At 47.1% G+C, this 27,389-nt stretch overlaps 1 protein-coding gene across 6 annotated transcripts in view; it reads left to right on the forward strand.

Annotated features, from left to right (window-relative positions):
* CARD11 (caspase recruitment domain family member 11) overlaps window positions 1–27,389 on the forward strand; it is a 126,397-nt gene that overhangs the window by 51,390 nt on the left and 47,618 nt on the right. Inside the window, exon 1 of one of the 6 annotated variants that reach the window (XM_038539599.1) lies at window positions 17,308–17,416. The exons of 4 other annotated variants lie outside the window; for them this stretch is intronic. The gene's annotated coding sequence lies outside the window, so the exon portion shown is untranslated. Of the gene's footprint in view, window positions 1–17,307; window positions 17,417–24,629; window positions 25,224–27,389 lie in introns of those variants that run through there. One more of the 6 variants, XM_038539601.1, reaches the window with a different exon arrangement.

Raw genomic sequence — 27,389 nt, forward strand, 5'->3', positions numbered from 1 at the left:
CTGTTGTAGAAACAGGCAAAGGAAGACACATTACAAATGGCGTGTCAGCCGCGACTATAGGATTCCTGGTTTTATTGGTGTGTGTCGTAACCTTAGTGTTACTTAAGTATGGTGTGTTGGTGGTTTTTTATTACGGTTTTCCCCTCTTTCTCCATGGCTGCTAATATTTTGTGCCGCAGCTCCCCACTCTCTTGTCACCCATTATCCATTACTGTCACCGCCCTGCCAGGATGTCCTTGGAGGCGAATCTTAATGGAGCTGTCCTGGTTAAAGAAATTCAATGTGATTGAACTGCAGTGAAGAATCAAAATCCAAATTTCTGAAAGGGATGAATAATAACTAGGTATTAAAGCATATTGGTTATTTATTACTGGCAGAAGGCAGGAAAACATTAGCATGTAAAAAGCTGTGAATTAATCACGGCCGGTGATAGGAGACCTGAAAAAGTCACCTCTGTCTTTGTTACCTCTGTTTTGTTATTCTTGATGTGTTCCCGAGTCCCCATTTCTGTCCTTCTGTGATAGATTTTCATCCCAGCTGGCTAGCAGAAGGCAGGAAGAGGAGAGATTCAACCAAAAACATGGTCAATCTCACGTCACCTGGCATTTAAAAGAAGGTGGCAGGGAAATGAGCATCTGTTACCTGATCTGGATTCAAATCTTGACCATACTACCCACTCCAGGGACCTTGGACCAGTCACCTGCTGTCTCCAGATGCTGGGTCCCTGTCAAGTGCATGTGATTCCAAAGCCGTCCTCTTGCGGCTGTCATACGGATTCCATGAGAAATTGCCTTTATGGGTTTAGTCCCATGGCTGATGGCAGTTGTTGGTGACTGACAAAGGGGCCGAAGGCTTTGCCACTCAAAATGGTACCTGCTGGCCAGCATCGCATTAAACATGCAGATTCGAGGCTGCACCTCCGACCTCCAGCATCAGGAATCTGCATCCCAGGCCCAGGGAACAGCGTGGGTGGGCAGGTGCAGGGGCATGAGGAACCAAAGCTCTTGGGCGGGGCTGCTGTGCTAGTCCCCATCTTCTCCAGGGATAGCGTCGCCCCACACAAAGGGACTGGAATCCTTCCCCTTTGGGATTCTCAAGCTTTGGGACCATAACTTATAAAGTGTCACTGGGAGCAATTTGGAGGCAGTTCTGTGAGATATGCTGAGCAACAGCAGCATTGCAAGAAAGAGTCTGAAGAACGCTGTTCATCTGGCTGCTATCAGCAAAGTCCCCTTTGTTTAAAGACGTCCATGTGGTTCACACGTCTTGTCAGGATGGAGAAGAAATGGCATGCTTAATTACTGTCACTGTCATAAGAGGAGGATGAGGGCACACAGGGAGGCTCCCTTTTGCAAGCCAGGAAGAAGTTCTTGCCAGAAGCCAACCCCGCTAGCACCTTGATCTTTGGACTTGGAGCCCCCAGAACTACAAGAAATAAATATCTATTGGTTAAGGCCCCAATCTGGGGGGCTCTGTTACTGTAGCTGGAGCCAGTGGAGTTACCAGCAGAGACCTGAGCACTTTTGACTGAGCTTCAGACATTTGTGCAGACTTCTGAGCTTCTGTCCGGCAAAAGCGTTCATGTATAGAACCCACGTGTTCAACCCTCTAAACATGTTTTTTCTCTTTTAAAGATTTTACTTATTTATTCATGAAAGACACACACACATACAGTGAGGCAGAGACACAGGCAGAGGGAGAAGCAGGCTCCATGCAGGGAGCCCGACGCAGGACTGGATCCCAGGACTCCAGGATTACACCCTGGGCCAAAGGCAGGTGCTAAACCACTGAGTCACCCAGGGATCCCCCAAACGTGTTTTTTCCCCATGTGTTCCAAGTTTCTCAGGGCCCTAGAGATTTCAGTCGTGCCTCCAAGTGGATCAGGTGCCAATCTAGGATGGCCACCAGACACTTTCTCCCAGTAACCATAGGAAGTGCCTTCTGCAACCCTGCGTTGGAGGGAGAGTGGCCTGAATGAGTGCCCATGTTGCTCTTTTGAATTTTAATGCCGAAAAATATGCATTTGCTGCACCTCTGTTGCCTGGGCCTGCATATCCCAAACCTAGATGTGGGCTGTTCAAAGCCCCCTTAGAGACCCAGGCCCTGTGCTGTTCCCTGAAGAAGCTCTGCCCGTTTCACCTGGGTTGAAACTTACCTGACTTTGTCTCTTCTGCCGGGGACCAGGATCCCTGAGCCTTTTAAGGCAAATTACAGCTTTCCGATGGGACATACCTGGAAGAGATATGCCAGTGCAGCCTCTCCTCCCAGGTGACTTGTGTATGTTAACAGGGGCCTTCTGGAGACAGTTACAGACTTAGGGGGTAAACGTATTTTGCAGGTGGAATGGATGTGAACTTGGGGGACCAGAGGGCACACCATATGGGTTCAGACTGTCCTCCAGAATTCATGTCCACCTGGAATCTCAGAATGAAACCTTATTTAGAAATAGAGTCTTTGTTACAACCTAGCAATTGCACTTCTATTTACCCCAAAGATACAGATGTAGGGATCCAAAGGGGCACCTGCACCCCAGTGTTTATAGCAGCAATGTCCACAATAGCCAAACTGAGGAAAGAATCCAGATGTCCTTTGACAGATGAATGGATAAAGGAGATGTGGTCTATATATACAATGGAATATTTACCATTTACATAGACGTGGACAGAACTGGAGGGTATTGTGCTGAGTGAAATAAGTCAGTTGGAGGAAGACAATTATCATATGGTTTCGCTCATATGTGGAATTTAAGAAACAGTGCAGAGGATCATAGGAGAAGGAGGGAAAACTGAATGAGAGGTCATCAGAGAGGGAGACAAATCTTGAGATTTTGAGTTTGTTTCTGGGAAACAAACTGAGGGTCGCTGGAGGGGAGGCAAGTAGGGGGATGGGGTAGCTGGGTGATGGGCATTCAGGAGTGCATGTGATGTGATGAGCACTGGATGTTCTATGCAATTGATGATTTATTGAACACTACTTCTGAAATTCATGATATACTGTATGTGGGCTAATTGAAGTTAAAAAGACAAAAGAAATAGGATCTTTGTAGGGGCTCCTGGGCGACTTACTTGGTTAAGCAGCCGACTTTTGATTTTGGCTCAGGTCTTAGTCTCAGGGTCCTGGGATCAAGCCCCGCATCGGGCTCAGTGGGAAGTCTGCTTCTTCCTCTTCCCCGCCCTCCATTATGCTCTCATGCTCTTTCTCAAATAAATAAGAATAAAATCTTAGAAAAAAAAAAAGAAAAGAAAAGAAAGAAATGAGTCTTTTCTGACTATGAGCTTTTCATAGTTCAGATGAGTTTATACTGGTTAAGAGTAGCTCCTAAATCCCATGACTGGTGCCCTTGTAAAAAAGAAAAGAGGATCTACAGATTTGCAGAGAAGAAAGCCACAGCCAGGGAAGCAAAGATTGGAGAGCTGTGGCTACAAGTCAAGGAATGCTGAGGATTGCCAGAAACTGCCAGAAGCTGAGAGAGAGAGGCCTAGAATAATAGATACACTCTCTTCGAGCCTCCAGAAGGAACTAATCTAGCCCACACCTTGACTTCAGGCTTCCTGCCTCCGAAATTGAGGCCTGAATAAATTTCTGTTGTTTTTAAGCCGGATAGACTAACGTGGCAGTGCTCAACCGTTTCGTACTTCCACACACTTGGGATTGGTGCTCACACAATGCCAAGGACTCCAGTGGGGTTGAGCTCATCCCTGGGGTGGGCTGTCTGCCACAGTTCTTCCTCCCTCCCCCACTCACCATGAGACCATTTCAGATGGTAGTGAGTGAACGTACAACTTTGCATCACAGCGGTCACCTTGAATCCACTAATTCTAATTTCTTTTTCTAATGGAGACCTCATTGTACCCTGGAAAACACAGATCTGAAGGGTAGAGTATACGATTTCATCCTTTTGAAAACTGTGACCCATATCCCATCCAAATATAAACCACTTCCCAACGCCAGGCAGCAAGTTCCCTGGTGTGTCTCCCAGGCAACACCCCGTCCCACCAGAAACAGCCAATGCTCCTGCTTCTTTGGTGTTGGATGCCTCGCATTGGAGAACTTCACACAGCGAGGATCCCACGCCTGGCATCTTTCATTCTACGTATTTTTGAGGTTCATCATATGTATGTTCATTCCTTTCTATTTCTTCCTGTAACTACAGATTGTTTATCCATCCTTCTGTTGATAAACATTAGTTTCCAGTCTTTGGCTATCATGAGTATAGCTGTACTAAATATTCGTGTGCCAATCTTTGTGTGGATGTGTTTTCACTCACTGGAGTAGGTACCAAGGGTCCTGCATGCTAGGACCCCAGGTCTTTGCTGGATCATGGGACAAATGCATGTTAATTTTGCAAGAGCTGCCAGACCGTTTTTCAAGGTGGCTATATTATTCCCCAACCCTACCAGCTGGGTATTGGAGTTCTCGTTTGCCCGGTCCTCCCCACATTTGGTGTTCTCAGTTCTTTATTATATGTTCTAGTGGCTGCGTGATGTTATTCTTGTTCTTTTAATTTGCAGACCCCTGGTGACTAGTGATCTTGAGTTCTTTTTCATGTCTTATAGGCCATTTGTATTTCTTTCTTTCTGAAATACTTGTTCAAGTCTTCCATCCACTTTTGGATTCATTATTGTTTGGTTTTTATGTTAGGGGTTCTTTATATATTCTAGGTACCAGTCCTTTATCGGGGGTATATGTACTGCAACAATTTCTACCAAGTCTGGAGCCTCCTTATTAATTTTTCTTTTTTTTTTTAATGTTTTGTTTATTTATTTAAGAAAGAGAGAGAGCACAGAGGGAGAGCTAGGAGGAAGAAGCAGACTCCCCACTGAGCGGAGAGCCTGATGCAGGGCTGGATCCCAGAATCCTGAGATCATGCATGACCTGAGCCAAAGATAGATGCTTCACCAACTGGGCCCCCCAAGCACCCTGCCTATTCATTTTCCTACTAGTGCTTTGAATGGGCGGTTTTTCAAGTTTTTTATTTTCATGAAGTTTATTGATTTTCTTTCCTTTCTTCAGTCTTGTGGCTAGTGCTTTCTGGATCTAGGAAATCTTTGCCTACCTTGAGGTTGTAAAGATAGTCTTTCTTTTTCTTCTCCAAACATTATAGTTTTGGATTTTAGGTGGGGTGTTTTTGTTTTTGTTTGTTTTTGTTTTTAGGTTTAAATCTGTGCTCTATCTTGAGTTAATTTTAGCATCTAGGGTGAGGTAGGAGTTGAGGCTTATATTTTTCCATGTGGGATATCCAGTTTTTCCCAGCACCAGTCATAATAAACACTTTTCTGCCACCTTTGAATTGCTTTGGTGCCTTTGGCAAAAATTAACTATGTAGTTATAAATCTATTTTGGGACTCACTACTCCATTTCATTGATTTGTTGCCTAAGTTTACTCAACAAGAGTCTTGTTGATTATAGTTTTAGAGTAAGCCTTGAAATCCTATCTATTGGGGCACCTGGGTGGCTCAGTGGTTGAGAGTCTCCCTTTGCCTCAGCTTGTGATCCCTGGGTCCTGGAATTGAGTCCTGCATCAAGCTTCCCACAGGGAGCCTGCTTCTCCCTCTGCCTATGTCTTTGCCTCTCTGTCTGTGTCTCTCATGAATAAATAAATAAAATCTTAAAAAAGAATAAGAAAAAAAAATCATATCTCTATATAAATATATAAGCTATAATTATACATTATATAATAATGTAATATATAACATATAAATGGGTATATAACATATGCATATATAATTAATATACATTAATTTATATCATATTCTTCCAATTTTGTATTTTTCCCCAGGATTATTCCTTGTCTTCCTATATAAATATTAGAACTAGTTTGCTAATGCTATACCAAAAAAGCTTTTTGATATTTGATTGAAATGTATTGAGGTTGTAGGTAAATTTAGACCTAACAGACACCTTAATATCTTAATGATATTGAAGAGCCTTCCAATCCATGAATATGATATACCTCACCATTTGGTTTAGGGCTTCTTTATTTTATTTATTTTTTTATCAGTGCTTTGTAGTTTCTAGTGTGGACATTTCATGTATCTTTCATTGTATTTAACTCTGAAGTATTTTAATGTTTCTTAGGTTTTTTTTTTTAATTTTTGAATACTAACCTTGCATTCTGTGTTGTTGCTAAATTTGTGATTAATAATGAGTAGTTATTATTGATATTCTAGTATGTTTTTTATAGATTCCTTTGTATTTTTTCTGTACACAATCATGATGTCTGCAAATAATGACATTTTTACCTCTTCCTTTCTAATCTTCATTTCCTTTATATCTTTTTCTTGTCTTATTGCACATCCAGAAACTCCAGTACAATGTTGAAGAGAAATGGTTTGAGTAAATATCTTTGCTTTGTTCCCAATGTTAGAGAGAAAGCACTTAGCCTCTTTATTTTTATTTTTTATTTTTTTAAGATTTATTTATTCATGAGAGACACAGAGAGAAAGGAGGAGACATAGGCAGACAGAGAAGCAGGCTCCTCTCAGGGAGCCCAGTGCGGAACTTGATCCTTGGACCCCAGGATTACACCCTAAGTTGAAGGCAGACGCTCAACTGCTGAGCCACCCAGGTGCCCCAGCACTTGGGCTCTTATCCTGAAGTATGGTGCTAGCTGTTATCAGCTTGAGAGCAATTCCTCCTATTCTAGTTTGCTGAGGGCTATTAATGTGAATGAGTGTTGAATTTTGCTGAATAATTTCTGTACCTATTGAGATAATCATATGGTTTTTTTCCCTCTAGTCTCTTAATATGATGAATTACATTGGTTGATTTTTGAATGTTGAACTAACCTTGTATTCCTGGAATCAACCCGCACTTGGTCATGATGTATTATCCTTTCTATATATTTCTGAAATTTTGTGCCAAAATTACATTGAGGATTTTTGCATCTATTTTTGTGAAGGGTACTGGTTTTGTTTTGTTTTGTTTTTTTCTGTACTGTCTTCATTTGGTTTTGGAATCAGCATAATGGTGGGCACATAAAATGAGATGGGGAGTATTACTTCTCTCTATTTTAAAAGGGTTTATGTAAAATTAGTGTAATTTCTATCTTAAGTATTTGATAGAATTCACAAGTGAAACCAGATGAGTCTAGAGCTTTCTTTGTGGGAGAGTTTCTTTTTTTTTTTTTTTTTTTTTTGTGGGAGAGTTTCTGATAATGATTTCAAATTCTTTAATTGATAAGCTAACTCAAATTGTCTCTTTCTTCTTAGGTCAATTTTGGGAATTTGTGTCTTTTGAATAATTTTTATCCTTTTCATCTATGCATAGGATTTGTGGACATAAAGTTTTTCATAATATTCTCATACTATCCTATCAGTGCCTGGTAGATCCATAATTACATGTCATCTCTGATACTTAATATTGATTATTTTGTTTTCTCTTTTTTTCCTTAATCAGTCTAGCTAGAGGCTTATCAATTTTGTTAATCTTTTCAAAGAATTTATTTTGTGTATTTTTTCATACTGCTATTATATTTTCTATTTTATTGTTTTCCACTCTTACCCTTATTGTCTCCTTTCCTCTACTTACTTTGATTTTTCTGGCTTCTTAATGTAGATATTTAGATCATTAATTTTAAATCATTCTTCTTTTCTAATATAAGCCTTTAAAATTATAAATTTCCCTCTAAGCATTGCTTAGCTAGCTATATGCCACATATTTTTTATATTGTGTTTTTATTTCTATTCAGTTCAAAATATTTTTGAAATTTCTCTTGCTTCTTCTTTGAGCAATGGGCTATTTAGGACTGTGTCATTTCATTTCAAATATCTAGAGATTTTTAATGATCAATTTCCAACTTAATTCCTTTTTTGCAAGAAAACATATTTTATATCATTTTCATTCTTTTAAAGTTATTGACACTTGTCTTATGGCCCAAATTAAGGTCTTGGTGAGTGTTTCATACACACTTGAAAAGGACATGTATTCTCCAGGTGGTCCACAATTGTTAGCTGTCATGTTTTATAAATGCCATTTAGGTCAAGTTGGTTGATAATGCTGTTCAAATCTTCTGTGTCCTTGATTTTTATCTACTTGTTCTGATAACTGAGAGGAGTGTTGAAATCTACAACTATAATTGTTGATTTGTATAATCCTCCTTTCAGTCTTATCCATTTTTTGCTTCATGTGTTTTGAAGCTCTACTATTAGATGCATACACATTTAGGACTGTTATAACTTCTGGATGAATGGACTCTATTATCATTACAAAATGTCCCTCTTTATTTCTAATAATACTCGTTTTCCAAAGCCTACTTTTGTGATACTAGTATAGCCATTCCAGGTTTTATGAATAGTGTTTCTTTGTTTATACTTTTATCTTACTTCTGTCTTTATATTTAATATGTGTCTCTTATACACAACATATAGTTGAGTATTTTTTAAATTCGCCCTAATAGTCTCTGCCTTTTAATTGAAGTGTTTAGGCCATTTACATTTACCATCTGAGTGTTTTCTTTATGATGCACCCATTCTTTGTTTCATTTTTCCTCCTTTCCTGCCTTTCTTTGGATTAATCAATGTATTTTTTAGTATTCCATTTTATCTCCTCTGTTGACTTCTTAGCCTACCTCTTTGTGCTGCTTGTGTGTATGCACAGTTGCTCTATGGTTTATAAAATGCATCTTAACTTACCACACCTACCTTGTACTTATTTCACTTTACATCTAGTATAAAGACTTACAATAGCATACTTTCATTTAATCCTCTCTCATCCTTGTGTTCCATTGACATGTATTTTCTACATATGTTATAAAATGCACAATAGATTGTTATATTTTTGCTTTAAGTCATCACTTATCTTTTAAAGAAATTAAAAATGAAAAATATATACTTACATGTTTACTATTTTTGGCACTCTTCCATTCTTCATGCAGATCCAAGTTTCCATCTGGTATCATTCTTTTTTTCCTTCTGAAGACTATTCTTTACATTCTTCATACCACAGTTCTGCTGTGATGAATTTTTTCAGCTTTTTATCAAAGAAAGAGCTTTTTTTTCTTGTTTTTGTAAGATATCTCACCAGATAACTCCAGGTTGACGTTTTTGTGTCAGCACTTTAAAGATGTAGTTCTATTTTCTTCTCTCTCATATTGTTTCCCATGAGAGATAAACAATAATTCTTATCACTATTCCATTGTATAGAGTGTATCTTTTTTCTGTTTGGTTGAAATTTTTTCTCTTTATATTCAATTTTCAGCAATTTGAGATATGCCTTTGTACAGTTTTGTGTTTATTTTGCTTCAAGTTCATTGAGGTTTTTGAATCTGTGGGTTGATATCTTTCATCAAATATGGAAACATTCTAAAAGTAATTTCTCTCCCACAATTTCTCTTTCTCTTCTCCTTCTGAGACTCCAATTACATGAATGTTAGACCACAGGATATTATCCCACAATTCACTAATTTTCTGTTCGGCTTTTTCAGCCTTTCTTCCCCTCTGTGCCTGAGGTTATTGGTTCTGTTGCCCTGTTTTCAAGTTCACCGATTATTCTGCAGTATCCAAGTGGTTGTTAAACCCATCTATTTGAATGTATAACTTATATATATTCTAATTTTGACCTCTGGAATTTCCATTTAGTTGTTTCTTGTTTCATACCTATTTTTTTTATTATGTTCATTTTCTTTAAATCTTTGACATATTTATAATAACTGTTTTAAAGTCTTGGTGTGCACATTCTAACATTTCTGTAACTTCTGGATCTGTTTCTATTGACTGCTTTTTTTCCTTCTAGTTATGAGTCAAATTTGTCAGCTTATACACATGTCTAGTGAAAATTTTTCTTGAATTCTGGGCATTGTGGATACCAGGTTTCTGGATTTGATTGTAATTTGTGGTAATTTTTGACCTAGCAAAGAGTAAATTTATGTATGAATAGGCCTGATCCATTTGAACCTTATTTTTAAGCTTTGGTAGGTATATCTAGAGCTGTCTTTATTTTGGAGTTAGAGTAGTCCTACTCCGAAGATATAGACTTTCTGGGTCTCTGAACTCTGAAGTCTCTCCAGTCTGGCTAGTTGGAGCCCCAACATCTCTGAGTCCTGTGTGTCATCTGAAACTTCTCGGGTCATAAGCAGTTTTTCTCTGCCAAGCTCATGGAGTCTTACTTGTTTAGCTGTAGTTCAAGGAACACCTGGGTGGCCCAGTGGTTGAGTGCCTGCCTTTGGCTCAGGGTGTGATTCTGGAATCTCAGGATTGAGCCCCACATCGAGCTCCCTTCATGGAGCCTGCTTCTCTCTCTGCCTATGTCTCTGCCTTTCTCTCTCTCTCTCTCCCTCTCTCAAATAAATAAATAAAATCTTTTTTAAAAATGTAGTTCAATATTTAGCCACTCTGTGCTGTATATTTCATCTTGGTGTCCTTCCTCTCAAATTGCAGACTCCAGTAGTCCTGAACTCTAATCTCTGTCTCCTCAGTTTGGTGAAGCTGCCGTGCTCTGGGCTCCACCTTTTTGCCTATACTATGTAAAGTGCAACCAGGCAAAAAGCCAGAGCAGTCATGAGGTTTACCTCCTGAACTTTATCTTCTGTTATGGTCATCCTAAGCAACCTATTCCAGTGTTGACAAACAGTTGTTTCAAATATCTTGTCACACTTTATAATTGTTTAATATTTTTGCTGTTATTCACAATGTATTACTTTCTGCATACCTCTAGATTGATCTGAATTTACCAAGCCAGATAAGAAGGTTTTATAAAAGATATGCAGTCATTTAGGATTTATTGTAAGTAGAAATCATGGGGAACCCTGTCCACAAATAACACTTCAAGCACACCCAAAAATCGTGTTGTATAAAATACAAGAATTTTATAGGAAATAATTGTGGGGCTTAATCCTTACTTTGCAAAAGAATCCTTACTTCATTTTACAGAAGGACTAGCTACAAGTAAACAGTGTTCTTCCATGACTCATTGGAAGACGATTGTTGGAAGCAGAGATTTGTAATGGACAGCAGAGCCCAGGTCCTCAAGTTTTTTGTTTTTGTTTTGTTTTGTTTTGTTTTGTTTTTTGGTCCTCAAGTTTTAGAAATTGTTTCCAAGTGATGTTGTTGATCAGGAGTGAAGCAAGTGTACCTGAGCTGTTGCCTTGCATACAAGGCCATGACAAAATGAGGACCACTGAGGCATGAAGTAGGAAGACCTGGTCCCATTCAGGGCTCAGTCACCCCTAAGATCTTGAATATGTTGAGCCAAAATGGAAAGTCAGCAGAAGCTCCACCAAAGGCCAGGCAATGTGTGGGCCAGGAGAGACCAGCACAGGTGTCAAACAAACATTCTAGAAGACTTGGAAGGGGAGTGAACAGGCAAGTCAGCAACCTGCATCTCTGTAAACAGTTTGAGGATTGAGTTAGAACTGCATTTCTGTGTGCATGAGTGAGTCTCCCAGGGAGTTTGCTAAAATGCAAGCTCTGACTCAGAAGATCTGAGATGAGACTTGAAGATCTGCAGGTCCAATATGTTCCAGATGGTGCTGATGCCTGTGGGCACACTGATCAGTGAGAGATTTCAGCCTATGAACCAAGGCAGTTCCTCATATGGGGAATCATCTGATGCCTGTGGTGTAGAGGAGATCATTCTGCTAATCCTAGTAAATGGAGACAAGAGGGTTGGATTTACACAGCATAGTTTATCTATGACATTTAACCCTCAAAGCCAGCTGCACCTGTTGGGGCTGACAGTTATACCTGAGGGGGTTCAGGCTCCAGCATCCCAGAAATCTCAGCCGTGACCCTAGAAGAATTCCCTGCAGAGCCACAAGGAGCTGGAACATACTCTTCCTACTTGTTCAAGAACTCAAATGCCAGCAGAATTGCAATATGCTTCAATTTAAAAAAAAAAAAAAAAAGGCAAGAAAGAAAACAAATCTCAAAACTCTATTACCTTCTGCCATAAACTTTGTTCTAGAATGTAATATTGTGCCCCCTGACTGCAGACTAAGTCTGAAGTTCACTGCTGCAGATTCTATCAGGAGGGAAGGAGGCTCTCAGGTCTAACAGGAGTTTGTGTTTGCAGAGTCTGTGCATGTGCACAGCCATGACCTCTGCACATGTGACTGATGCACCCTCACCCCATCCACACACACCTGGGTCTTAGACACTGACACTGGACACACTTTGGTTGATGTTTGCATTATTTTAGCACCGATCATATGGATTGGGTTTTTCATGTTTCACCTTCAGCTTCTTGAATGATGCTTGAAATAGTCCATTTCTTCTCAATAAGACTTCAGAATCTTAGCAAGTTCTGGACTTTGGATTTAACGAATGAACTCATACGAGGATAATAAAAATGAAATCTCCCATTTATCAAGCACCTGCTATATATATTCCAGGCACGGGCTTTAGAAATACGTTCCATCATCACTAAAATTCCACCAGCTGTGGGTATTATGCCTATTTTATAGATGAACTATTTATAGATTATTTATAGATTTTGATTTTATAAAAGAGAAACCGAGGCCAGGCACAGGGTGGGCACTGGGTTTTGCGTGTTCAGTCAAGTGTGAATTACCCCAAGTTGTTCTACTGATGTCCAATGAAGCAGAGTATCGGCGGCTCTTTCTAAGCGCTAGTGCTTTTTCCTTCAGCCTCTTTCCAGCACCCCTGCCCTGCTGTGGAGACAGAGCCAGGCCAGAGTGCCCAGGGGCTTACCACCAAGTGGGAGGGGACATCTGGCCCGCATCCCAGTCTCTAAGTGACCTTCCATATCCGAGGCTGCTCTCTGCTCTCTCGGGGGTCTGGGCGAAGGGCAGGGGGAGAGGCAAGGGTTAACAGGGCAGCAGATTCTGTTTAATGCGGGATGTCTCTTCCTGCTCTTCGTCTCCAGGCTGGCTTCCATGGCGACTTCATTAGCAGCAAGCTGCTAATTAAATTTCATATTTATGGTCAGAAAATAAAATCATTGGACCTTTTTGAAATAGGATTTTATGAGTTTTGGCTCTGGCAGCTGAGTCAGCAGTCAAGGGCCTACACTATTTAGAACTACGGTTTCAAGGCGGAGATAAATAAAACAAATAACACAGAGGAAGAGTTTGAATCCATCGTCCTTGGGCGGGCCTGAACGCATTTTGGGCCTTGGCAGGACGGGCCAGGGCCTCGGGGGTGCGGCTGGTACACCAGAGTGCCAGTCCACCTGGGGCGTGTTTTGTGTCCAGGGTCCCCCAGCCCCCATGAGGCTGCTGTTTTTATTACAGGGCCGGATGTTTTGCGTTGGGTTTTTTTTTTTTTTTCCTTCTTCTTGCCATATTAGAGAAATCTTTCTTCACCTACTACTCAGGCTTAAACTTCACTGGGTGTGTGTGCAGGAAGCTCTTGGATGCCACTTCCTTTCACGTGTCACTTAGCGCCTGCTGCCTCCCCCGGAGGGGTCAGGGCACCTTCACTAACTCCTCGGTGGCTGCTGGTGAGAATTCAGCTGCTTCTGCCCTTGCCTGCCTGGCACCCTTCATCTGCATCCTTTGGAAGTCTGGTGGGCATCGCTTCATCCAGTCCAGAGAAGAATTCTTAATTAAGTACGTTCTTGTCCCCCTGGTGGGGACGTAAAGACTTGAAGGGCATCTGGCCCCACCCTGCCACTTGGTCGGACACCCTTTCCGCTGAAGTCCCTTTGGGACTGAGCAGCTTCACTCAGCCTGGTGCTGGTAGGTTTATCTCCACTTAGAAGGATTTGTTTTCTCCATGGGAAGAAGAAAAATGTGAAATGATGGAAAGACCAGTGTGCAGAGGTAAAGAAGACCAGGGGTGGGCCCTGGTGTCCAGACCCTCTTCTGCAACATGGAGGGTAAAGCGCCCTCCGCCACAGGGCAGCCATGGGGAAGGCGACCTGCGGGAATGCCCACGAAGGGCCAGCTGAGTCTGCATGTAGCAGGCACCGGGCCACTCATGGATAGTTTTCCTTCAGCGAGGACTCCATGCCACCTATTGGTACTTGGATTGGCTACCTGGGAATTCACTGTGTGGGAGGCTGAAATGATGCCAGAGACCCCTCCTGGCTCTGAAACCCACTACCTTGTGCTCTGACCATCAACGATGGAGGCTTCACCATGGTGCTTCCTTTCCATGGATTTGCTGGGGAGTCAGGGAGTCGTCACTCCGTGGACAGTGTCCCAATGCTGCCCGCAGCAGACCAGGTAGAGGGAGGCCCTGTGGGAGACATGGGAGCACGCCTTTGATCCCACACAGAGCCAGACCATAAACCCTCCCGCAGCTGCCCGTGTGTTGTGGCCCCAGAATTCATGTGTGGAGGCCCCAAGCCCCGATGGAGTAGTTTGGAGGTGAGGTAGTTAGGGTTAGATGCGGTCGTGAGGGTGGGGCCCTGGTGATGGGGTTAGGGGTCTTATAGGGGAAGGAAGAGATGGCACAGCTGTCTTTATGAGCACACATCAACGAGAGGCCAGGTGAGGACACCATGGGAGGGCGGCCACCCGGGAACCAGACACCGAACCTGCCAGCACCTTGACCCTCCCAGTCTGCAGAACCATGAGAAATGAGTTGTTTAAGCCCCTGGGTCTGAGGGATTTTGTTGTAGCGACAGGAGCAGACCAAGACTCTGTGCAACCTCAGGCAAATCCCACGACTTCTCCAAGCCTCGGCTTTCTGGGTAGCGGCCGCTGCCACACGGGACTGCTGGCCAACTAAAGGGTTTGCAGTGGAGCAGCACTTCCCTTCCATGGTGTTCGGGTAGGGCCCAGCTTTCAGAATCCGAGCACAGGAACCCAGAAGAATAAAGATCAGCTTTCCCTAGGAGGTTCTCCTGGAGCTCCTCCCTGCCCAGGGAGGGGGACGTGCTGACCTTCTTCCTGCTCGTTTCCACTCGCACAACAGTTAGGACCAGGAGATGCCAAAACCCCTTCCTGACCTCAGGACCGACACTGGCCTTCTGAGCAGAGCCAGGCAGGGGCACCCTGATGGGAGAACATGCAGTGCCCAGGCCCCGAGCGCTGGTCACCTGCAGGTGCTGGGCTCACATTCTCCAGACGTCACGTCTTCATCCTCACACCCCCAGTGAGGCTGGCACTGTCATGGTCCCCATGCGACAGCGGAGAACCCGGGGGCTCAGAGGATGCCCTGCAGCCCGGCCGCACCCGCCATGCCCAGAGGTTGCCCTGAATGAGCGCGTCCGCAGGCCCCCTGACCTTTGGCTTCTGCTTGGCTGTGACGGATGCAACGCAAAGGGAGGACACGAGGTCAGGCAGTGAGTTCTGAGGGGTGGCCATGCCCCTGTCCTGAGGGCCAGGCTCCACCAGGCAGCCCTCCCGGTGTCTCCGTCCAGCTCCCCCGTCTCTCTCTCCAGCCCCCCCGGTCTCTCCCTCCAGCCCCCAAGTCGAGCAAGAGCTCCTGAGGTGTTGCAGGGCTCTTCCCTCCCTGAAGCTGCCATAACAGATTACCAGGAACCAGTTAAACAAAGCAAAGTCTAGAGGCCAGAAGTCAGAAATCAAGGTGAGAGCAGGGCAAGGCCGCGCTTCCTCGGAGACTCCAGGGAAGGATGCTCGCATGCCTCTTGCAGGTGCGGGTGGCTCTGCTGTTCCTCGGCCTGCAGCCACCCCCACCCCTGCTTCCACAGCCACATGGCCATCTTTCCTCTGTGTCTGTGTGTGTCACTGGATTCAGGGACACCCTATTCCAGGGAGACCTCGACTTAGGTGCATCTGCAAAGATTCTCTTACCACGTACGGTCATGCTCTCAAGAGGGGCACACTGTCCAACCCAGGACACATGGCAGGGGGGCATCAATGTGAGAGGACCAGGTAGAGAAACAGACAGGAGTCACAAGCGTGGGCCAGCAGCAGCGGTGGGACAATGTCACCACTCTGCAAGCAGAAGGCCTGCCCCAAGGAACCCCACTCCCGGAGCGCTCATGGACATGTGGCAGAGCCAGGACTCTCACCTGCTCCTGCCAAGAGGACAGGATGCCAAGGCCACTTTGGAAAACAGGGTGGCAGTTTCTTACAGAGTTGAGCAGACACCCGCCACATGACCCAACAATTCTAATCCTAGGTATTTATCCCAAGCAAATGACAACACATGTCCGAGTAACAATGTGTCCGAGAATGTCCCCAACAAGTGAACTTGGGACACAACTCATACATCCACCAACAGGCAAACAGACAAACTGTGGGACACAAGCTTGGTATTGAGGACCGAGCCCGTGGCACACACCACAGATGCACACACCCTGAGGAGCTGAGCGGAACAAGCCAGGCCCTACACACTGCTTACTGTGCTTTTCCACTTTTTTATGGCAGAAATCCCAGTACTGGTTGCGGCTGGGGGTGGGGACCCAGCACGGAAAGGGCCATGAAGGAACTTTCTAGGGTGCTGGCCATGCTCCACTTGTTAATTGGCCATAAGGGTGTCTTCTTCTCAAAATTCATTGAACTGTATACTTAAGATGCGTGCAGCTCACTGACTTTAGTGCAATATTTTGGCAAAGGGGAAAAGGAACAGTCCTTTCTCTGTCGATCCATACAGGCTGGGACATAGGAGTGAGGCTGAAGTGGATCTGGCTCCGCCGCCCCTGTAGGGACCTGTTAGTCCCGGGGAAGCCAGGTGGAGGGAGGAGGGGAGGGGAGCTTCTAGGAAGGGGGCAGGGCCAACTTTTATGAATCACTGGCGGGGTGTGTGTGTGTGTGTGTGTGTGTGTGCATGCGCATCACCTGGATCTATCCACCCACAGCTTCCGCTGCCCTCATTTCCCCCAGAGGACACAGACCTCTGCTCCCCCAGGAGAATGGGGTGATCAGAGGCCTGCGGGCAGCCCGCAGGATAGGAAGGCAAAGAAGACACAGGTAGTCAGAGAGGAGCTGAGTCAGTGGCCGGCTGTGGATGCCAGGATGTCTAGAGGACAAAAGAGTAGGATGGTGTGTTTGGCTCTGGGCAGCTCGGTGTGAGGCTTGTGGAAGCATCTTTCCTGGAATGTTCCAGGCTCCATCCACACTTCCTCCTCAGTATAGTTCACAGTCAGGAGACCGTGGTTCCTGGGCAAGGTCTGGCACAGGGGCAGGCGCCAGCAGGAGGACAGAGTGCGAATGATGCCAGTCTCCTGCCCGCCCCTCCCTCCACTCCTGCACCCCATCCTCTCTGCACCCCGGTGACAGATGTGGCCCTACCTGCCAGAGAGAGCATAGTAGCTTCTCCAGCCTACCCGCTCTGTGGAAAGTCACCCACAGACTCTGCTCAGAACAAAAATAAAAAGGGAAGTATGGCAGCCCCCTCCCCCAGCCTCCACCTCTGCCCCTGCTAAAAATAGAGGCGGCCTCAGAGGGGGCTGTTGTGTGGGCTTCCGGGGAGGTCGCTGCTCCCTGCAGCATCAGCATTTTCTGGGGGCCTGGCAGGCAATGCGCTGGAGGAGAGGGAGTTTGAGGGGACCACACAGAGACCCCCCCAAAGGCAAACCCAGGACCGAGCTAGTTTGCAAAGATGTGAGTATATTTTTCCTACTGCCCATCCTTTTGCTCGGAGGCACGTGGGCACTGAGCTAGTGAAGCCATCTCTCCTTGGGGGGCGGGGGGTTCTGCAGCAGGCTGGGGCTCCTGCATAACCCCCGATCCCTCCACCTCATCCCTCTTGCTCTCATCCACACCGTGTGTTTAATGACTTCATGCACGTTCCTTTTTGTTTCTTAATTTCTTAAACAACACAGTAGACTCTCAGCAGCTGGTGCTGGGGCAACTATTTTATGCTGTCACTTTGATTGCACAGAGCATGGAATGCAGCCCAGAGAAGGCCCTCGATAAATGCCTGATCGATTTGGACCAGAACGCTGTCATTTTTATGTGCTGGTGGGTTTTGGGATTTTTTTTTTTTTTTAACTTTCTTCCGGGGATGGAGCAGAGGGCGGAGGAGTGGGTGTGAGTGCCCAGAATGTGCTCTGGTGGGGCAGAGAGGTGCTGGGGCCCTTGCCCTCTGGGGATAACCGCCCTCCCTGGGAGCACCCTGCAGCCTCTTGGAGCTTAAGTAAGGTAGCATATGCAAAGAAAGTAGCCTGTTTCTAAAGATCCTTCAGAGAACCCAAGGCCCAGCCCCTGCCCAGAGGCAACAGGGAGGGAGAGATACACGCTGGAGCCAGAGCCAGGTGGGAGACCTTGGATCATAACACAGGCAGAAAAGGCACAGCGGGCTGTGAATGACTTTTCTAGGAAGCAGAAGGGTCAGGGCTGGAGGGGAAGTAACTGCATTTCCTACTGAAATGCTTCAGGAATCCATTAAGTCCTGCGGAGCCAAAACTTTTGCAGCCCCTGGGCTCTTAATGCTTATTAGAGACAGCGTTGAATGACGTCATTGGAAGAAGCCAGCAGGGTCTGAGGCATCCTTGAAAATGCCAGAACATGGAATTCCGGGGGTGTCTCAGAGTCACGTAGAGCATAGGGTCGGTCGGTGGAGGAGCCTCCGGGCCTGCAGAGGAAGGTCCCCCTGGCTGGCAACGCACCCAGGGAGCACCAGGCGGTGGCCTTCAAGCCTGGCTTTACACGCAGACTCCTTCCCAGCTCCCCAAACATGGGCAAAGAAAGGGTCACAACAGCAGTGGGTTCCCCCATCCCCTGCTAACAACACTTGCTCCCGACAGCCTCCAGTCCAAACAGATCTGCGGTGTCGGGGTGCAGATTTGACGGGAGTCTTATTTAATTATAGGTGATCGAGTCATTTGACACAAGCCAAAAAAAAAAAAAAACCGACTTTCCGGTTTGCATCTGATTTTATGAGCTTTCATTTTCACGCGAGAAGCTGGAGATTATCTCTGAGCGTAGAGATCCCCACATTCCTGCTCCTGTTGCTCTCAGAGACTGGGGAGAGTGTTTGCATCCCACTGTGTAGGAACCTAGAGCAGCAGAAAAACGTGGCCTACAGTGGCTGGCGCCTGCGCGGCGGGATGGGGTGGGGTGTAAAAGTGAAAAGAAACACCCACCAGCTCCAGCCCCGACAGATTCATTTAAAGACACTCTTACCTAATAGATCATTAAAAAGGAGAGATTTATGACAGAACTCTCTCCTTAACAAGGAAAATCGAAGTGTTTTGAGATGTTCTGCGACGTTCTCGTCCCGTCCTCCCACCCCTTATCATGCACAGATGGGTGGAAAATGTGAGTCTCTGTGTTTTCATGTTTCCAGCTGCCTGGGGGCTTCACCACAGGTGAGCCGGCCTATGGGAAATCACTCAAGTTCAGGGGCTGCTCGCCAGTGGTCTTGGAGGTTCCAGGAGGAGGAAGGACATGACTGTCCCTTCCTGGCCAGACCCCCAGCCAGCGCCCACTGGCACCCGCCTCCCTCCCTCCCTATGCTATGCACCTGTGGGTGCTAAATAAAACTGTGAGTTCCTGTTCCCTTTTCTCTGCCCTGGTCCTGCCTTCAAACCTGCACCCCGTGGGCCTTGGCCGCCTCTGCCTCCCTGGGGTCTTTCCTGCACTCAGCAGCCCCTGCAGACTCACTCCTGATTCCCACAGCTGCATGGACCCGGGGCCAGCCGCCGCCAGGGCGCTGCAGGGAGGAGCACGCGTGCTGGCCTCACTGGTGGACCCGGCCCCGCGCCTGCAGGTCCCCTCCCCCACCTCCACTTCTCTCATTTCTTCATCGGAGTGGATGATGCCTTCCCAGCAGGGCCCCAGCACGTCGTGTGTGCTCAAGAAATTATAGCTGTTTTTATTTATTTGATCTGATCTGATTGATGGAGGTGAAATTCATGTAGCACCTACCCCCCTTTTATTATTATTTTTTTAAAGCTTTTATTTATTTGTTCATGAGAGACAGAGAGAAAGAGACAGAGAGAGAGAGAGAGGCAGAGACACAGGCAGAGGGAGAAGCAGGCTCCATGCCAGGAGCCCGATGCGGGACTCGATCCCGGGTCTCCAGGATCAGGCCCTGGGCTGAAGGCGGCGTTAAACTGCTGAGCCACCCAGGCTGCCCTCCACCCACCCCCCCTTTTAAAGTGAACCATTCTGTGGCATTCAGCACACACCTCATGTTGCACAACCACTGCCTCTACCTAGCTCGAAGCATTTCCAACACCCCCCAAAATAAAACCTCATCTACGTAAGCAGCCAGCCCTCTGTCCCTGCCAGCCCCCAGCCCTTGGCAGCCACGCACCTGCTCTCTGTGTCCCTCTTCTGGACATTGCCCATAAATGGAATCACACAACACATGGCCCTTTCGAGTGTGTGATCTCTTTCGTTTGTATCAAGTTTTCAAGGTTTGCCCGTGTTGTAGCGAGGATCAGCCCTCGGTCCCATTTCGTGGGTGAATCATATTCCACTCTACAAACATCTTCATTTCTGGAGTCATTGGCTTTGAGGGTTCGAGGCTGCTGCCGGGACCGGGAAGAGAAGCAGGGCACAGGGAGGTGGCGGAGGGGAACCTTGCTTGGCGCCACAATGCTGCAAAGGCTTGGAGCTAGCCGTGAGGGTCGCTGCCCACTGCCCTCACCCGCCCCCATCACAGTCTGTATGGACTGAACCCCAAGGAGGCCCACGGAGGGCGTGCTGGAGGGGAGCCTCTCCGGCCAGCCTTCCCGAGCGGCCGTTGGCTCTGCTCCTGAGTACATTATCACAATTAATTACAGCCAGCCCTTGATTCTCGGAGGTAATAAGGGACCAGAATAACACAGAGCTAATTGAAATGTGGGGCTGCAGGGGCTGTGGAAAGGAGGGGCCCCATTCCGTGGGGGAGCTGTTTATTTTGCAGTTAATTATGAGTGAAGAGACCCTTCCTGGGTGCTTTCCTCCTTCTCTCTCTGCCTCCCAGAAACCTGACGTTTAACTGGACGCACAAACCTATTTTGCTCCCAACATAGTGGATGCTCAATTAATGCATTTTAACTAACTTACCCCCACCCCTTGCCGTCTCTCGGCAAAATGCCCCAGGACAGAAAATCTGACTGGTTTGAATTTCACTTCTGCACCTGCCCGGTCTCACCTGGAAACGCTCCTTGTTACAGTAAGTAACAAGGGTGCCGGATGTAGGCGCCGTGCTTGATTCTGCCCAAAATGTCTGCAATACGTGTTGACATTAAGAGACACACAGAAGGAGAAGAACAGGACGAATCAGGCATCTGGAACCCCCACAAACTGGGTCATTGGTCCCAGAAGGATCGGGAGGCAGAGGTTTGCCCCGGAGTCCTTTCTGAGCGAGTGTGCTGAGTGGTGAGACCCCACTCTTATTTTGCTGCCCAGTTGAAGCTAACAAGCACTGACGCGTCCTACAGCTTTCCATCACCAGAGTCTTGATTGTCCCTTTCTTCCCGGGAAGCGTGAGCCCGGTTTAGCGTAATCCTAGATTAGGTGACTGACGCCCTCAGCGTGGCACACTCAGTTACCTCCTTTGCAGAGAGTGGATTTTCCAGCTCTACCGCACTACAGCCGCCTTTCCTTAGACTCTGCCCACCTTCGCCCCTGCTGTCGTTGTGGCTTTTGTCACTGAGCCATTCTGTCCTGTCCTCTGACATGGAATGAGGACCCAGGGCATGTCAGACACCCACAGTACAAGGGGCGTTGCGCTCCGCTTGGTCCAGGAACGTGTCCTCTGAAGGTCAGCTGGTGACCTCCACGATGAGGGACTAAAGCCCTCAGTGGACTCCTGAAAGTGCTGGCTGCTACTGGGTTATCAATGTGCAAAGAATTACGATTGCAAACCGAGCTGATCTCCCGCACACCAGTGCCTAGAAAGAGCTATTCTTGATGACGCAGAAGGCCCTTCAGACTCGGGGTGGGGCAGTGCACCCGGAAGGGGCACTCTGCAAAGAGAGATTGCTGCCCCAATATTGATGCCGTGTTTGGGAACGCCAGCAGACGAAAGAGTCCCAACCGACAGAATGTAGGACCAGCGGGCTTTTCTGCAGCTCACCCGGTCAGCTTGGTTTGTGACAAGATAGCTCTTCCCTGGTCAGAAATTGGAGAGCCGGGGATTCTAGACTTCTAATCCATGACTGATTGAGAGGCTGAGATAGATTGGTGCTTAGATCCGAATTGCAGGCACAGCAAAACAGGCGGGGTGCAAATGAAGGGCATGTGATCCCATCAGCAGGCTGTCAGGGCGAAAACCCTCACCAAGCCTGCGGACATAGCGGTCTTCCCCGCCGAAGGGAGCAAACTACACCAAGGAAACGAGAGCCAGCGCTTATGCATTGGAAATCAATCACTTTATAAATATTAAACGCCCATTTGTGTAAGATCCTGGCTGGGCCACAGGGTGTACTGGGGTCCCTTTTCAGAAGCTGTAAGCAGCATGGTGGACATAAAGAGCTGCTAACAACACCGGGTGGGTGAGATGCCAACCCGACGCCCAGACAAAAGAGTTGAAGACAAATCTTTTACGTTTTCGTCTAAGTTCTGTTTGGCGTGGAGGTGATTACACAGGACGTCCGGCAGAGACCTGGTTTCCAACTCCAGTTTGCCACTGGCTTCTGATGCGCTGGATTAAGTGATATTGATTATGTGTCTACCGCGTGCACAGCAGCAACCCTAAGATGTTAGAGCTGCTTGTCCAATTCTACAGACCAAGAAATGGGGGCTCAGAGAGGATAAGCCACATGCCTAAATCCACACAGCAGCAAATGGCAGAACTGGAATTCAGACCCAGGATGCTCACCTCAGGACCGTGTCCTTTGCAGTAGCACACACAGTGATACCTCCTTATGCAAAGAGTTTTTTTGGCTCGACTCTTTTTAATTTGAGTGGAATTCCTGTGATTCTTTGCCCACGGCCCCTGTCTTCTCTGAGGGGCGATGTCACTTCACACTAACAAGCAAGCGCACTTTAACCTCTCCCGGACAGGCTCCACACCTTCCTTGCGTGTGGGTGCCCTGCAAGTGGAACCCCAGCCACCCAGCTCTGTGGGTCTACAGCGAAGGAGTCTGCAGAGACCGCGCATCTAGCAAAGCTACTCTCTCTTGGCCCTTAAAGCCCCTCCCTCTGTCCTTTCTTCTGCTGCCTGCAAAACTGCCCGGGGAGCTGATATAGGAGAAAGTAGAGCTCTGACCTCAAGCCTCGAACACCTCAGGGTAAAAATAAGAAAGTCTGAGGTCCACGTAACACACCAGTCTGCTGCTTCCTGCCCCAGTGTTTCCACCAGACCCAGAGGCCTTTAGAGAAGAAGTCTCTGGGAGTCCCTGCAGCCCCACGAAAGCCAGAGCCTCACATCTCTTAGGGGCTGCCCTCCTCCATCAGAGGGGACTCCCTGATTTCACTTGGTGTATGCTCAGACCGCGGTGGAAGCATCAATAAGAGCTAGAGGCAGAGACAGCCCACCCCCAGCACTACCTCTCTGCTTCCACAGTAGGAAACCCGAAATCTGCATTCTTCTAGATACCAGTCTGCTCCCTGATTGAAGTCATCGGCAGAGTTATTTTCAAACATGTGGGAACATGTTCAGAAGTGTCACTGATTTGCCAGTTCTCATGATATTTCACAAAACAGACAGCCCCATGGCCGCAAATGCATTTTCAGTTGTTTACCACATGGGTTCGGACTATGTTTTCGGTGGGCCTCATAAATGCAGAAGAGAGAGCCCAGTGCTCCTTGCTGCTGGGGCCTCAAAGGATGCTCTGAGGCTGCGGGCCAGCCCCGGGCCCTGGAGATAAGTCCATCTGAGCGGCAGAGTGGCCCAGCAGCCCCTTCTACATTCCCCCTGTTAGATCCCCGCGCTGCGCCTCTGAGCTGCATTCTCTGGGCCCAGGCTCACCTGCCAGTACAGCCTCCTGCAGCCTCCCTGGCCTTCCTCCTTCCTCTTTGTCCCCAGCCCATCTCCCTCCCTACCTCTTGTTCCCATGAACCCAGATGCTTCCTCACCTCCAGCCCCACCCCCTCTGCCATCCTAACCTGGGCTTGTGCTCCCCCCTCCCCGGGGTTGCAGTGCCAGCCACAGGACACCAGGAGGAGGTAAAGGGGAAAGATTTAAGGCCTGGATGTGGCTCCCACAGAACCTTCCAGGCTTGTTCCTGGCTGCTGTTCGAGTAAGGCTCTTACCTGATGACGCTAGTGACCTTTTCCATGAAATGCAAGGGCCGAGCCTTTTCACTCAGAAGATTCTCACCCCACACACTCACACGCCAGCCCCAGGTGCAGGATTCTGCTTGTTAAGGGTCCACTTTGGGGCTGTGCCTTTCCTATGGCCAATTTCTTCCAAACCACCTCCTCGTTCCCCAAATCAAAAAGTAACTCATGGTTTCCTTCCACTTCTCTTGTAATTCTGCTAGAATTACATCTCCCTAAGATTCCTGCACCAGAATGCACACTCTGTGTCCCACTTTTGGGTAGTGGAAACCCCAAGCGTCAAGGTCAGACTCTGGGAGGAGACCTGTTTGATCACTTGCTGGGCAGCCCTATGGAGGGAGAGCACCCTGCGTGCCGGCAGTGTGCTGCAGACTCACAAATGAGCACAATACAAGCCCTCTCAAGGAATCACAGCAGGCGTGCAAATGAGCAATGGCAAAACCGGATGGAAAGCACAGGAACGTGGATCCTTTCCACAGCAGGGACCTAGGTTCCATGGGGAGAGGTCCAGCAGGGTGGCCACCACATACTGCCAGCTGTCACCAAGTCCTTCTTGGCTAGCCGACTACGGAATACAGTGCTGCAACAATGGAATGTTCTTATCATAATACCTTGGGTCATTAGAACTGTTGCTTCAGCAAATCTTTATTGAAAATCCACCACACGTTAGCACAACTGCAAACCCGATCTTGGCATGAAGTCTTCAGAGGGGGACCGTGGACTCTCCCAAGTTTCTCCCAACCCAAATAACAAAAGAGGAGCCAAACAATCAAGAGTATGCTAATGGAAAAGAATTGCACACCCAGATGAAGCAAAGGGTCCATCTTTGAAAGTACAAAGCGCTCCTGAACTGGAATCAACTGGTGGTCCCTGTGACATAACAGACCCCGTGGCAATGACGGTGTGCTGACCAGGCTTCTAAGGCCAGCGCAGGACAGAGCTGTATGTCATTATCACAAGGCCAAGGCTCCCCCGCTGGCCAGCCCCCGTAGCAAGACAACACTTCACGGATTTGGCCAAGTGGTCCAGCCGTGGCTCCCGGACCATGGGAGCTGTCAGTTTGCCGTGTGCACGGCTCTGGAATCCAGATGGAGCGAATGCTCATAAAGAGCCAATGTGATAAATTGATATGCATTTCAGGACAATTTAAATCTGTCATTCCTAATTGTGCTTTTTTCTAAAGCTTCTCTGCAGTCATGGTAGAAAAGCAAGAGCTGGAAGGGAGAAGTATCCTTTGGTAATGCAAGAGGTGTGTGCCCTTCCAAAGTTCTTTGCTGCCGTGCCCGTGGGAAGCTGCCATAGAAGCCGGGATGTGTGACAGGCCTGGGGCTGGTGGAGGGCTTAACGCTTGCCACGCCCCTGGTCTCACTTCAGTTGATGTGCCTTGCTCCCCACTGCCCCCCAACGCTGACCTCTACTGATGCCTCCACCCTTCCTAAAAGATACCAGGTTGAGATATTTTTATCCCACAGAAACCATTGGCCTTTTGCCCAGGTCACCTGAAAATCAGTGAGTGGAGTGCCTTGAGGAGCTCCAGGTACAGTTACAGGTGGCCTGGTCCTTGAGGAGACGGTTGGGGAGGGGTTGGGGGTGCTCTGGGTTGACAAACAGGTGGTGCCTAGGATGCTTGGCTGTCGGGGGAGCTGGGGCGGGTGGGGAGGGGAGGGTGGGCTCCTGTAGAAGAATGAGGGCTGAATGAGAGAGGAGAGATTCCCATGGACGCGGCAGAGGCTGGAAACATGAAAATGAGGGGCACAGTTTGGGATCTGAGGCAGGACCGCAGCAGGCAGGTGAGATAAACTGCCCTGCTCTTGCGCTGCAAGCCAGGAATGTCATCTGTTTGTTCCATTTCCTGGGCTGTGCCTTAGCTCCTGTCCATCTGCCGACCCCTTGGGGGACACTCTACATGGGCAGTACTCAGTCCTTACTGATCTCTTGCTCATTCTGGTTTTGGATCCAGAAAAAAAGAAACTGCACAAATAGAAAAAGCAGTTTCTCAGATTGTGAGACTCAGAAGTCTGGAGCTGAGACCATTATGATTTTCTTAGAAGGCTTGGATCTTATCTGTTTGAAACAAAATCGGAACTTTACACGTTAGGGATTTTATTCTTCTCATGAACCAAGAATTTGAAGGTTAAGCTTGGGCCCAAAGTGCTTGTGGCATCCTACTCGGCCACACTTAGACCTTTGTCTTCATGGTCACAAGATAGCTGCTCTGTGGCAGGGCATCGCGTGCACATTCCAGGTAGGAAGACAGAGACAAATAAAAGGCTCCTCTCCCCTGATTCTGCCCCCACCTCTCTACAGAGCCCTTCTAAATGTCTCCAGAAACTTCCACTTCCATCTCAGTGGTCAGAATTGTGTCACATAGCCATCTGTAGCTGCAAGAGAGGCTGCAAGCACGGTTTCCGATGGGCATAGTAATGCTCCACACAAAATTGGGACTCTATTAATTGCCAAGAGAGAATGGATGTTAGGTCGGCAGCCAGCAGTGTCTGCCACTCCCCTGTGAATTTAAAACGTTAATTGCTGCTTTCAAAATATGTATCAGGGAAACTGTGCTGATTGCTGCACACATGGTAATTGATGGGAAATACTATCATCTCTGTGTTTCGGTTGAATGTGCTGAAGGAGATAGGTTAAGAAGTTAACTGAGATCCCAGGGAAAAATCCTGCAGGGGGGATTTTCTAGCTGTTTCTCTATGTGTCCTTTTTATAGGAATGAGGATTGGGGGAACGGGGCCCACAGGAAGGGAGGTTCTGGTCCTGGTCCATAAAGCTTCATTTCCAGGGCCATGAACACATAGATGGCTGCACCAGTGTCTCCGGTCCTTCTTCACAGGCAATAGATCATCCTTTTAAATAATCTCCCCCCCCCCTTTTTTTTTTTGCCAGAAGTCTTTTCAATTAAATGGAGGTTTCTTTGGAATAATTAAACCTTCCATCTCAAGCCTCTCACTCCAATCATCCAGCAAATCAATTAACCAGAGATGCTTTTATCTGACTGACTGCTGACCCCTTTCTGGTTCCAGAGCTTTTGCCCCCAGGGCAGCTCTTGGAGAGAAGAGGTATCTGTCCCACAAACAGCTCTTTCCCAAAAGGCTGGACACTATTATTTGAAATAATAACAGCCTTATTGTTTATTTTATTTAGGATTTGATTTTTATTTATTCACCCAACAAATATATATTGAGCAGCTAAGAGTAAGTCCCCATGATAAGTTCTATGGGACATGAGACAGACTCTGTGGCAGGCAGCTGAACCTCCCTGAGCATCTCTTCTCTAAAACGAGGATATTGGCATATACCTTATAGGGCTGTTGTTTGAAATGAGATCATCCACGGAGCATTTAGCACAGTGTCTACCTGTAGCTACTACCGTGTACATTTTCATGGACAGCAATTAGAGGATATGC

The sequence above is a fragment of the Canis lupus genome, chromosome 6, assembly GCF_011100685.1.
Source record: "Canis lupus familiaris isolate Mischka breed German Shepherd chromosome 6, alternate assembly UU_Cfam_GSD_1.0, whole genome shotgun sequence".
NCBI classification, from domain to species: Eukaryota; Metazoa; Chordata; class Mammalia; order Carnivora; family Canidae; genus Canis; species Canis lupus.